Source organism: Tenrec ecaudatus, chromosome 10 (genome assembly GCF_050624435.1).
Source record: "Tenrec ecaudatus isolate mTenEca1 chromosome 10, mTenEca1.hap1, whole genome shotgun sequence".
In the NCBI taxonomy this organism is placed as follows: domain Eukaryota; kingdom Metazoa; phylum Chordata; class Mammalia; order Afrosoricida; family Tenrecidae; genus Tenrec; species Tenrec ecaudatus.
Window position 1 is genome coordinate 93145556 of NC_134539.1, and position 9786 is coordinate 93155341.

General features: G+C 38.4%; 1 pseudogene; it reads right to left on the reverse strand.

Annotated features, from left to right (window-relative positions):
• Positions 1–240: 240 nt before the first annotated feature.
• LOC142459434 (protein DBF4 homolog A pseudogene) lies at positions 241–1912 on the reverse strand (annotated as a pseudogene).
• Positions 1913–9786: the final 7874 nt, after the last annotated feature.

Genomic DNA, 9786 nt, shown 5'->3' on the forward strand with positions numbered 1-9786 from the left:
TGTAAGGTTTATTACACTTTATGATTTAATAAGAATAAGATCATACAAAATGTCACACATCCAATGTATTTTTATATAGTTAGATATGCTGCATATTATGCACATAAAAGCAAATTAACTTACCTGGCACCATGCCCTAATAACTCATTCTCTCTCTTTACCTCTTAAGAAGAGAAGGCAAAGAACAGATATTTAATGAGCTTTTTTTTTTTTTTAAGAAAAATGCAAATAGTACCTTTATTATTTACATATGGTTCTGTAAACAAAGTTGGCAAGAACATTCTCAGAATTCGTACACAGATTTATAAAAACTTCAATAATATGAACCTTGACCACTTTTCAAAAGTAAACATTTTATAAAGACTAAAAGCCAGGAAATGTAGAATTGGAAGGGGAAGAAAAAAACATTGACAATAGATTTGAGTTTTCTTCTTCCCAAGTATCTAAAGCATCACATGTACCACTGTTTTCAGGGTAGCTTGTGAAACCCAAGAATTCTGATTTCTCTTCACTAGTCTGAAATAAGTCCAGTAAAGATTGTGCTGGTGAGCTAGAAATTCCCTTTTCTTCTTGTGTAATAGGAAATTCAGTTCTTTTCTTATCTAATTCCACGTTTGGTTCCAGATTTTCTTTTTTGGTTCTTCCTAGTAATAATTTCACTTTCCGGTGTATTTTACTGGGAGGTATACTATCCATAGTCTTAAGGTTACACTTATTAGATTCGTCAGGAGGATTATGGGATGAAGTCTTTGCTTGGATTGTTAGGTCCTCCTGTAAACTGTTTGTTGCTATCAGGCCAGAATTGGGACCAAATGCTGAATTAAGGTCCTTTTCCTTTAAGTCCTTTGCTGTATCTGACTTTTGTTTCAGTTGAGATGAACCATTATTCTCCGTACTGAAATTGGAAACATGTAGAGATGTCTGTAGTTTGCATGGACAATGATTCATCTTTAGTTCTTCTGCGTTATTTTCGGTTATAATTAATTTATGATCAAAAATATCAAGACTACATTTCTGTTTATAATTCTGTTTTCTATCATTTTCAGCAATATTTAACATGGAATAATTCGTTGTCGTTTCTGCATTAAGCTCTCTTGATGCACTTGAAGGACAAGGGATGGGGAGCTCGGAAAAAAACACAGGCTCTTGTTCAGGTTTGTGGATTTCTTTACACAGAAAAATCTGCTCCATTTCATTTACATTATTATTTCCCGTGACGTACTTTTGAGGAGTATGTTGCAATTCTAGCTGTTCTTTTGGTTTGGTCTTCTTAAGGACATTTGTAGTAAGAGGAGAAGGGGATCCAACACTGTATTTTATTCTTTTCTTTTCAGGTGTGTCCCTTTCATATTCCACAAAGTCAAAGACTAACTTAGATATGACGTCATCGACTACTTGGTATTGGTTACTGTGTGCAAAGTTTCGGTGTTGTTCACATAGAAGGTGAGCTTCGAGATCTTCGTATTTCTGCGAGCAACATTCACAGTATCCTTTTTTTTTCTTCTCTTTCATATGGACCTGAAGTGGGTTTCCATTATATTTATTACCATCTGTTTGGATTCTTAGTTTAACCTGAGCTTGCTTTTGGATGCCAGGGGGCTTATCCACATCAAATGGACCACAGGGCTTCTGGACAGAGTAGTTTATAAAGGGCATGTTGCTCAGCTGAAGATAAAATGGCTTATAAAATTGACATGTATCTTCCACTTTTACAAAAGGCTTTTTAAGTGTACCTGATCTTGTTTTCTGAGTAAAAACACGTTTCCCCACATCTCTCATGGAAGTGCTTGACTTCTTGAGTAAATACACTTCTTTTTTCTTTTTTTCAATATAGTGTCTAAGGTCATCAATATGAAGAATTTTTACTCCCCATGTTAACGCATTTGATAATATACTATTTGAAGAAATAAAATCATGATCCTTGATGGCTTTTTCAGCTAGTAATTTTCCTCTGCTGAGGCACACTGAGTCTGGACATTTGAATGAACTTCCATCATGACTGGGATGAGGTGAAGTGGTTTCTGCAGTATACGCAGATTCTGGACTTGGTACAGGAGAAATTCGACCCAGAGTCTGTGCAACTTTAGCTTCCTTTTTATTTGAAACAAGGTAACTGATGTCTTTGCTGAGAAATTCTTCAACTCGCCCTCCTAGATCCTTAATGTCTTTTTGAAGTTTTTCAGAGATTGCAACAGAAGGTAAGTCAAGGTAAAATACTTTTCCCCAAAGTGGCTTATAATTGGATTTTTCTGGTTTGTTGTTGTCAGTTTTCAGAGATTTCAAAGATGGTCTGTTTTTTTCATTTTTGACTTGGATCCCACCTTTAAGGAACCCATGGAGCCGCCATTCTAATGAGCTTTTCTTAAAAGCCAACTAAAATAAGACAATAAAGTGCATTCATCAATGTCCTTCTGATACTATGATGTAGACTCTTCAACATGTAGCATATGGGAGGCCACAGGATCATGAGATGACTCATTTCTCTATTTCCCTAGAGCATCCGTTGATGCCCCAGCATGCTTATCAAGCAAACACATGGATTTGCATTTCTATCACATATCATCTAAACAAAATTCCTTAGAAATATATCTTTACAATAACTTTTTCACTGAAAAATATTCTTCAAGGTTCTTGAAGAATCATCTCAGCAGATAATAACTTGCAGTGTCTGATTGTTTATTAAGGGACTATTTGTATATGTAATTAGAATTGAGTAAATGCTTCCACTAATTTTAAACCATAATAAAAAGTTCTACAATGAAGACAGTAATTGAAAACACACTATTCTTTTGTTCAAGAATGTCCTTCTTTAGCAACAGAGCACACATGGAAGGAGCACACCAGCCTTTGTGACCACTAGGTGTCGAAGGGATCAGGTATCAGGTATCAAAGAACAAAAGATCATATCAGTGGGTGCTCACCTTCCCAATATGATCACTGAAGACAAATGGGTGTATAAGCAAATGAGGCGAAGAAAGCTGATGGTGCCTGTATATCAAAGGATAACATCTAGGCTCTTAAAGGCTTGAAGGTAAACAAGCGGCCATCTAGCTCAGAAGCAACAAAGCCCACATGGAAGAACCACACCAGCCTGTGTGATCACGAGGTGTTGGAGGGATCAGGTATCAGGCATCAAAGACCAAAAAATCATATTATTGTAAATGAGGGGGAGTGCAGAGTGGAAACCCCAAACCCATCTGTAGGTAGTGGGACACCCCCTAACAGAAGGGTCACTGGGAGGATAGCATGCAGTATAGCAACAATGAAACATACAACTTTCCTGTAATTTTTAAGTGCTTCCTCCCCCCTCGTCCCCTATCATGATCCCAATTCTACCTTACAAATCTGGCTAAACCAGAGGATGTACACTTGTACAGTTAGGAACCAGAAACACAGGGAATCCAGGATAGATGATTCCTTCAGGACCAGTCCTGAGAGTGGCGATACTGGAGGGTGGGGGGAAAGGTGAGGTAGAAAGGGGGAACAGATCATAAGGATCTATATATAACCTCCTCTTTGGAGGACAGACAACAGAAAAGTGGATAAAGGGAGACATCAGACAGTATAAGACCTGAAAAAAATAATAATTTATAAATTCTCAAGGGTTCATGAGGGAGGGGGAGCAGGGAGGGATGGGGACAAATGAGGAGCTGATGCCAGGGTTTAAGTGGCGAGTAAATATTTTGAGAATTATGAGGGCAGTGAATGTACAAATGTGCTTGGCACAATTGATGTATGTATGGATTGTGATAAGAGTTGTATGAACCCCCAATAAAATGATTTTTTTAAAGAATGTTCTTTAATACAGTAGAGTGGACATGTAGTCAAATTACTAAAAAAAAAAAATGGCACATCAGAGTTGGATAAAAGGCTAAGAAAACCCAGGGAATCGGGACATTACTTCTAACTACAGGCTTGTCTGGGACTTCATTCAAAGTGACAGTCTCAGACACTCATGGTGTATTTGCTACACTCTGTTCATTCAATCAGTGGCTATGAGAAAAATGGGCAAACAGAATCATATAGAGATAATAGGGGACTTAAAGGACTAGGAAAAAAAACAGGGAAATTGTTGGAAGTGGATAAAATCAGAAAGTGCATAAATAGTGGGAGAAGAGTCATCAGGGAAATAAACAGCAAGAAAGGAGAAAGGGGAGATGGCAGAAGAAATGAGAAAGAAGAAAAGAGTGAAAAGCAGAGGATAATGAATTTAGAGGACAAAGCAGTGAGACAGTAATGCCTGGGGGAATTATCAAAACTATCCCGTGCACCAAAAAGTCATTTGATCTGTGCTCTAATACCTTAAGCTCCTTGTATTTTTAAAAAATAATTTTACTGAGGACTCTTTATAGCTCTGATCACAATCCATACATCCATCCATGTGTAAAGCACATTTGTATATAGATTGTCATCAAATATTCAAAATATTGTCTTTCTACTTGTGCCCTTGGTATCAGCTTATCACCACCCACATCCTCTCTCCCTCATGAACCCTTGATAATTTATCATTTTTTTTCATGTCTCACACCAACTGGTGTCTCCCTTCACCCACTTTTCTTTTGTGCACCCCGCTGGGAAGGGGTTATAAGTTGATCATTGTGATTCGTTGCCCCTTTCTCTCCCCACCTTCCCCTTCCCCTCCTGGTATCCTTATGCTCGTTATTGGTCCTGAGGGTTTTGGCTTCCCTGGATTCCCTGTGTTGTGAGCTCTTATCTGTACCAGTGCACGTGGTCTGGTCTAGCTGCATTTGTAGGACAGAACTGGGGTTATGATAGTGGGGAAGGAAGCACTAAAGAACAAAAGGAAAGTTGCATGTTTTGTCGATGCTGTACTTTACCCTGATTGGCTCCTCTCTTCCTTGTGACCCTTCTGTAAGGGCATGTCCAATTGCCTACAGATAGAACCCTGTATTTCTAAATCCACTTAAATAAGCATTCCTTTATATTCCTTTATATTTTGTTACTCATTGATATAGCAGCAATATCCCTCGCTCGACATTGCTTATAAAACTCTTAGAGCCAAATCTGAACATTTCAAGCCAAGAAGCACAAATAGTTTGTGTTCAATTTGTCTGATAGCCATAAATCTTCTGCACAAATGCCCAATCCAAAAAATTTTCATGCACCCTGCGACTAACCAACCAACAGTCCTGGTACTCAAAGTAAAACTTTTCTGACCACTATCTCAGATATAAAAACTGTTAAATGCGATACCAACAGCTGTGTACTTTTAGCCATTTTCTTTTGAGTGATTTATTGCAATTGCATGTCTTAAATAAAACTTTCATTTTAGATATGGAAATAGATTTCCTTCCTAAACAACTTGCTTTTCTAGAAATAAGTGTTGAGTCAGTTATGTGACAATGATTCTCCCAAAAGAAATATCTACCACAAACAGCAGCTTCCTGTTTACAGTTAGCTCATGTCCCTGTGCCATGGGAAAGTAGTGTTACCATTTTTGAGGTATGAAGAGGAAGTTTCTATTCAAAGCAGAATAAAACAGATTTCTGCAGAAAGAGAACTACCTGTGGGGGAATTCAAAATGTCTTTCTCCAGCTAGAAAAACGCAATTTAAGATAGTGGCAGGTACTCCAGCAGATAGTTCTAGCCACTTCTTGTCACAGACAGAAGTAAAAACAGATTTTAGTCATTAGTTTGGAAAAAGCAAGTCCTCCCCCAGAAATTGGCCTATTTTAGAATGCCTAGAAAAATTTTTACTTTTGCTATTTTATACCAAATAAAATCACTCAGTGCACATGTTCCCTATAGCTCATATTGTGACAAGCACATAAGGTAAGTTATCTCCTTTACTTAGGGGGCAGCATTGAAGCTGCAGCTTGGGGAGAGGGACATGTCTGATCAGAGCACACAGGAGAAAATGAAGGGGGAGGAAGAGAGAGTGGGGCATATTCTGGCCCACCAGGCCTGAAGGACAATATCCCCACTCTGAACAGCCAATGTACAGAGTGGACCAGATGGCTGATCCCATTATGAGAAATGATGTCCCTCGCTGACCCATGGCCCTAAGGGGGACAACACTGGAGACTCAGTGTCGGGATTGGCCTAGACTGACCCTGCGACACCAAGGCAAAACATTAAAGGCATGCAGCAGAGCAACAGGGGGGAGCAGAGCAGGGAGCTCCCAAAGGAGTGCAAAGGACAGACTCTCAGGCCAGAGCATGGCACCCCATTGGACTTGACTGGAGGATACTCCCAGAGGTCAAAAATCAGACCTTGATCTACTTACAGGTTTTTCTTTCTTTTAAATTTTTTTCTTTTTCTAAATTAACTTATTCTTTTATAGATCATTGGTTTTCTTTTTTGTTGTCATCACTGTCTTGCTATGCCTTGATTTTGGGTGTGTATTATTATATCTGTAGATCTATCTTGATAAGGAAGGCTGGATGAACAGTCTGGAGGAGAAAACAATGGGACCGATGGTTCTGAGGGGACATGGAAGAGGAGGAGGCTGGGGTAAGGAGGTGGTGGTGACCAACCCAGGGACCAGGGAGCAACAAGTGATCCAAAAATAGTGGCATGGAGAGTGTGAGAGGTGTTGTAGGGATTCAGCAAGGGCAATGTAACAGAGAAATTACTGAAATTCAAATGAAGGCTGAGCATGATCGTGGGACAAGAGGAAAGTAAAAGGAAATAGAGGAAAGAGCTAGAAGACAGAGGGTACTCATAGAGGTCTAAATACAAGCATGTACATACGTAAATATATCCATATAGAATGGTGGGGAATTAGATCTAAGTGCATATATTTATAGGTTTAGTATTAAGGCAGCAGATAGACTCAAGTACTTACTCAATGCAAGGACACTTTCCTCTAGTAAATTGGCATTCCATGATGCACACCTTCCCGACACGATCGCTGAAGACAAATGTGTGCTTAAGAAAATGCGGTGAAGAAAGCTGATAGTGCTCGGTTATCAAAAGATATAGCATCTGGATACTTAAAGGCTTGCAGGTAAGCAAGCAGTCATCTAGCTCAGAAGCATCAAAGCCCACATGGAAGAAACACACCAGCCTGTGTGATCATGGGGTATAGAAGGGACCAGGGACCAGACATCAAAGAATAAAAATTCATATCACTGGATGCCCACCTTCCTAATATGATCACTGAAAACAAATGTGTGCATAAGCAAATGTTGTGAAGAAAGATGATGGTGCCCAGCTATCAAAAGAAATAGTGTCTGGGATTTTAAAGGCTTGAAGATAAACAAGCAGTCATCTAGCTCAGAAGCAACAAAGTCCACATGGAAGAAGCACCTGTGTGACCTGTGTTACCACGAGGTGTGACCAGCCTGTGTGACCACGAGGTGTCAAAGGGATCAGGTATCGAAAAACAAAATATCATATCATTGTAAATGAGGATGTGTGCAGAGTGGAGACCCAAAGCCCATCTGTAGGCAATTGGACACCCCCTATGGAAGGGTTGCGGGGAGAAGATGAACCAGTCAGGTTGCAGGGTAGCAATGATGAAACACATAACTTTCCTCTACTTCTTAAATTCTTCCTCCCTCCACTATCATGATCCCAATTCTACCCTACAAATCTGACTAGACCAGAGGCTGTACATTTGTACAGATAGGAAATGGAAACACAGGGAATCCAGGACAGATGATCCCTTCAGGACCAGTGGTAACAGTGGTGATACCTGGAGGGTGGAGGGAAGGTGGAGTAGATAGAGGGAACTGATTTTTAAGGATCTACATATAACTTCTTCCCGGGGTGATGGACAACAGAAAAGTGGGTGAAGGGAGACATCGGACAGTGTAAGATATGACAAAATAATAATTTATGAATTATGGAGTGTTCATGACGGAGGAGGAAGCAGGGAGGTAGTGGGAAAAATGAGGACCTGATATTAGGGGCTCAAGTGGAAAACAAATGTTTTGAGACTGATGATGGCAACAAATGTACAGATGTACTTGACACAATGGATGGATGTGTGGATTGTGATAAGAATTGTATGAGCCTCCAATAAAATAATTTTTAAAAATTATGATGGCAACATATGTACAAATGTGCTTGACACAATGGATGAATATATGGATTCTGGTAAGAGCTGTAAGAGTCCTCAATAAAATTATTTAATAATACATTTTAAAAAATAAGTCTTTAAAAGGTATGCAGATCTTCAGTAAACAGACTAACAAGTTGAGAACTAGGAGAATTCGATGTTTCTCCTAGATCATAAGTCAGTAAAAGTCCGAGTTTGAATTGGAACCAATGTTAAAGGGCTCCCCAAATTAGGCATTTAACCACTGTTCGATCAGAGCTCTAATTGAATTTCCTTGTCCGAAGACCTATTTGGTATCATCTGGGGCAGTGAGTTGGGATCTAGAGAGTTCAATCTGGGCAGGGTTTCCTATGTGCTGAAACAAAAACTGTAAAGAGAAATGTTCAACCAATGCCCTTCAAAGTGTGTCAGAGACTTCCAGATGAGATGAAGGCCATGTGTAGATAAGCAATAACCAAAAGCCAAATTTCAAGCTAATGTGTGAACTTGATATCAATAGGATCAGGTCAGAGATAAGTGGAGATAATCAGGGAGGTTTTGTAGTTGGCCAATGGCTTGTGATAAATGAGTGAACTTGAAAGAATATTATTAGAAGTAACTCCAGGTAAGGTAGCAATATGTTTCTACAGCATGCTATTTTCTGGAAGCAGAAAAACAGCATGAAGTTCTATGAACTATGGTGCTCGAACTATCATTATGATTGCCATTAATTATAATGTTAGGCTTATGAATTAGGCCAACTGATAGCCACACCGCTTACAAGAGAATGAAATGATGCCTAGTCCTAGGACATCCTCACAATTGTAATGTTTGAGCCCCTTATGGTAGTCACGGTGTCAATCTATATCATCAAGAGTCTTCTTTTTTATTAACCCTGTACTTTACCAAGCATGCTGCCATTTCCCTGAAACTAGTCTCTCCTGATACCATGTCCAAAGTATATGAGACAAAGTCTCACTATTCTTGTTTCTAAGGAGTATTTTGACCGTGCTTTCTGCAAGATAGGAGGAAGTGTGTTCTGCTGGCCATCCATAGTACTTTAAATATTCTTTTCCAGCACAATAACACTAATGAATCAATCTCCTGTCCTCTTTATTAATAGTCTAGCTTTCACAAGCATATAACATAATTGAAAATACCATTACTTGGATTAGGTGAGTTTAAATTATTGTAGAACTCTAGAGAATATCCTATCAGAAATAGTATTATACTTCAAGATAGTGTGTGAAATGGTCTTTTAAATTTTATGATGTCATATTAATTATAAGAACCACTATTTAATTAGTTATGTAATTAATTATGATTTGATTACTTATTGTTAATAAGCAGTATACATAGTCAGAGATATAGTACATATATAAAAGATTACATTGAAAACAATCATTAAAAGCCTACCATGAACTGAAGTTCCCATATACAGCAGCTTTTCTCATCTGTTTCCCCCAAGATAATCTCTTTTTGTTTTTGTAAAAACTCTGCATGATAATACAAAACTATAGAAAGAGAATGAATAAGGATAAAGGGATTGTCGCACTTGTAAATATCCATTAACATTTGGCCAAAATTTCATAAATATCTAATATTTATTCATAGTAAGGAAGAAGAGAAGGACAGACTAGAAGAAATGAGGAAAGAAGTAGTGACAAAGAAGGACACCAAGGATAGATAGTGGAATATAAATTGAAAAATTAACTTATGAAATAAATATTCTTCATGTTACTTTTTGGTTAAAACAATTTGGAATTTGGTTGAATTGATGT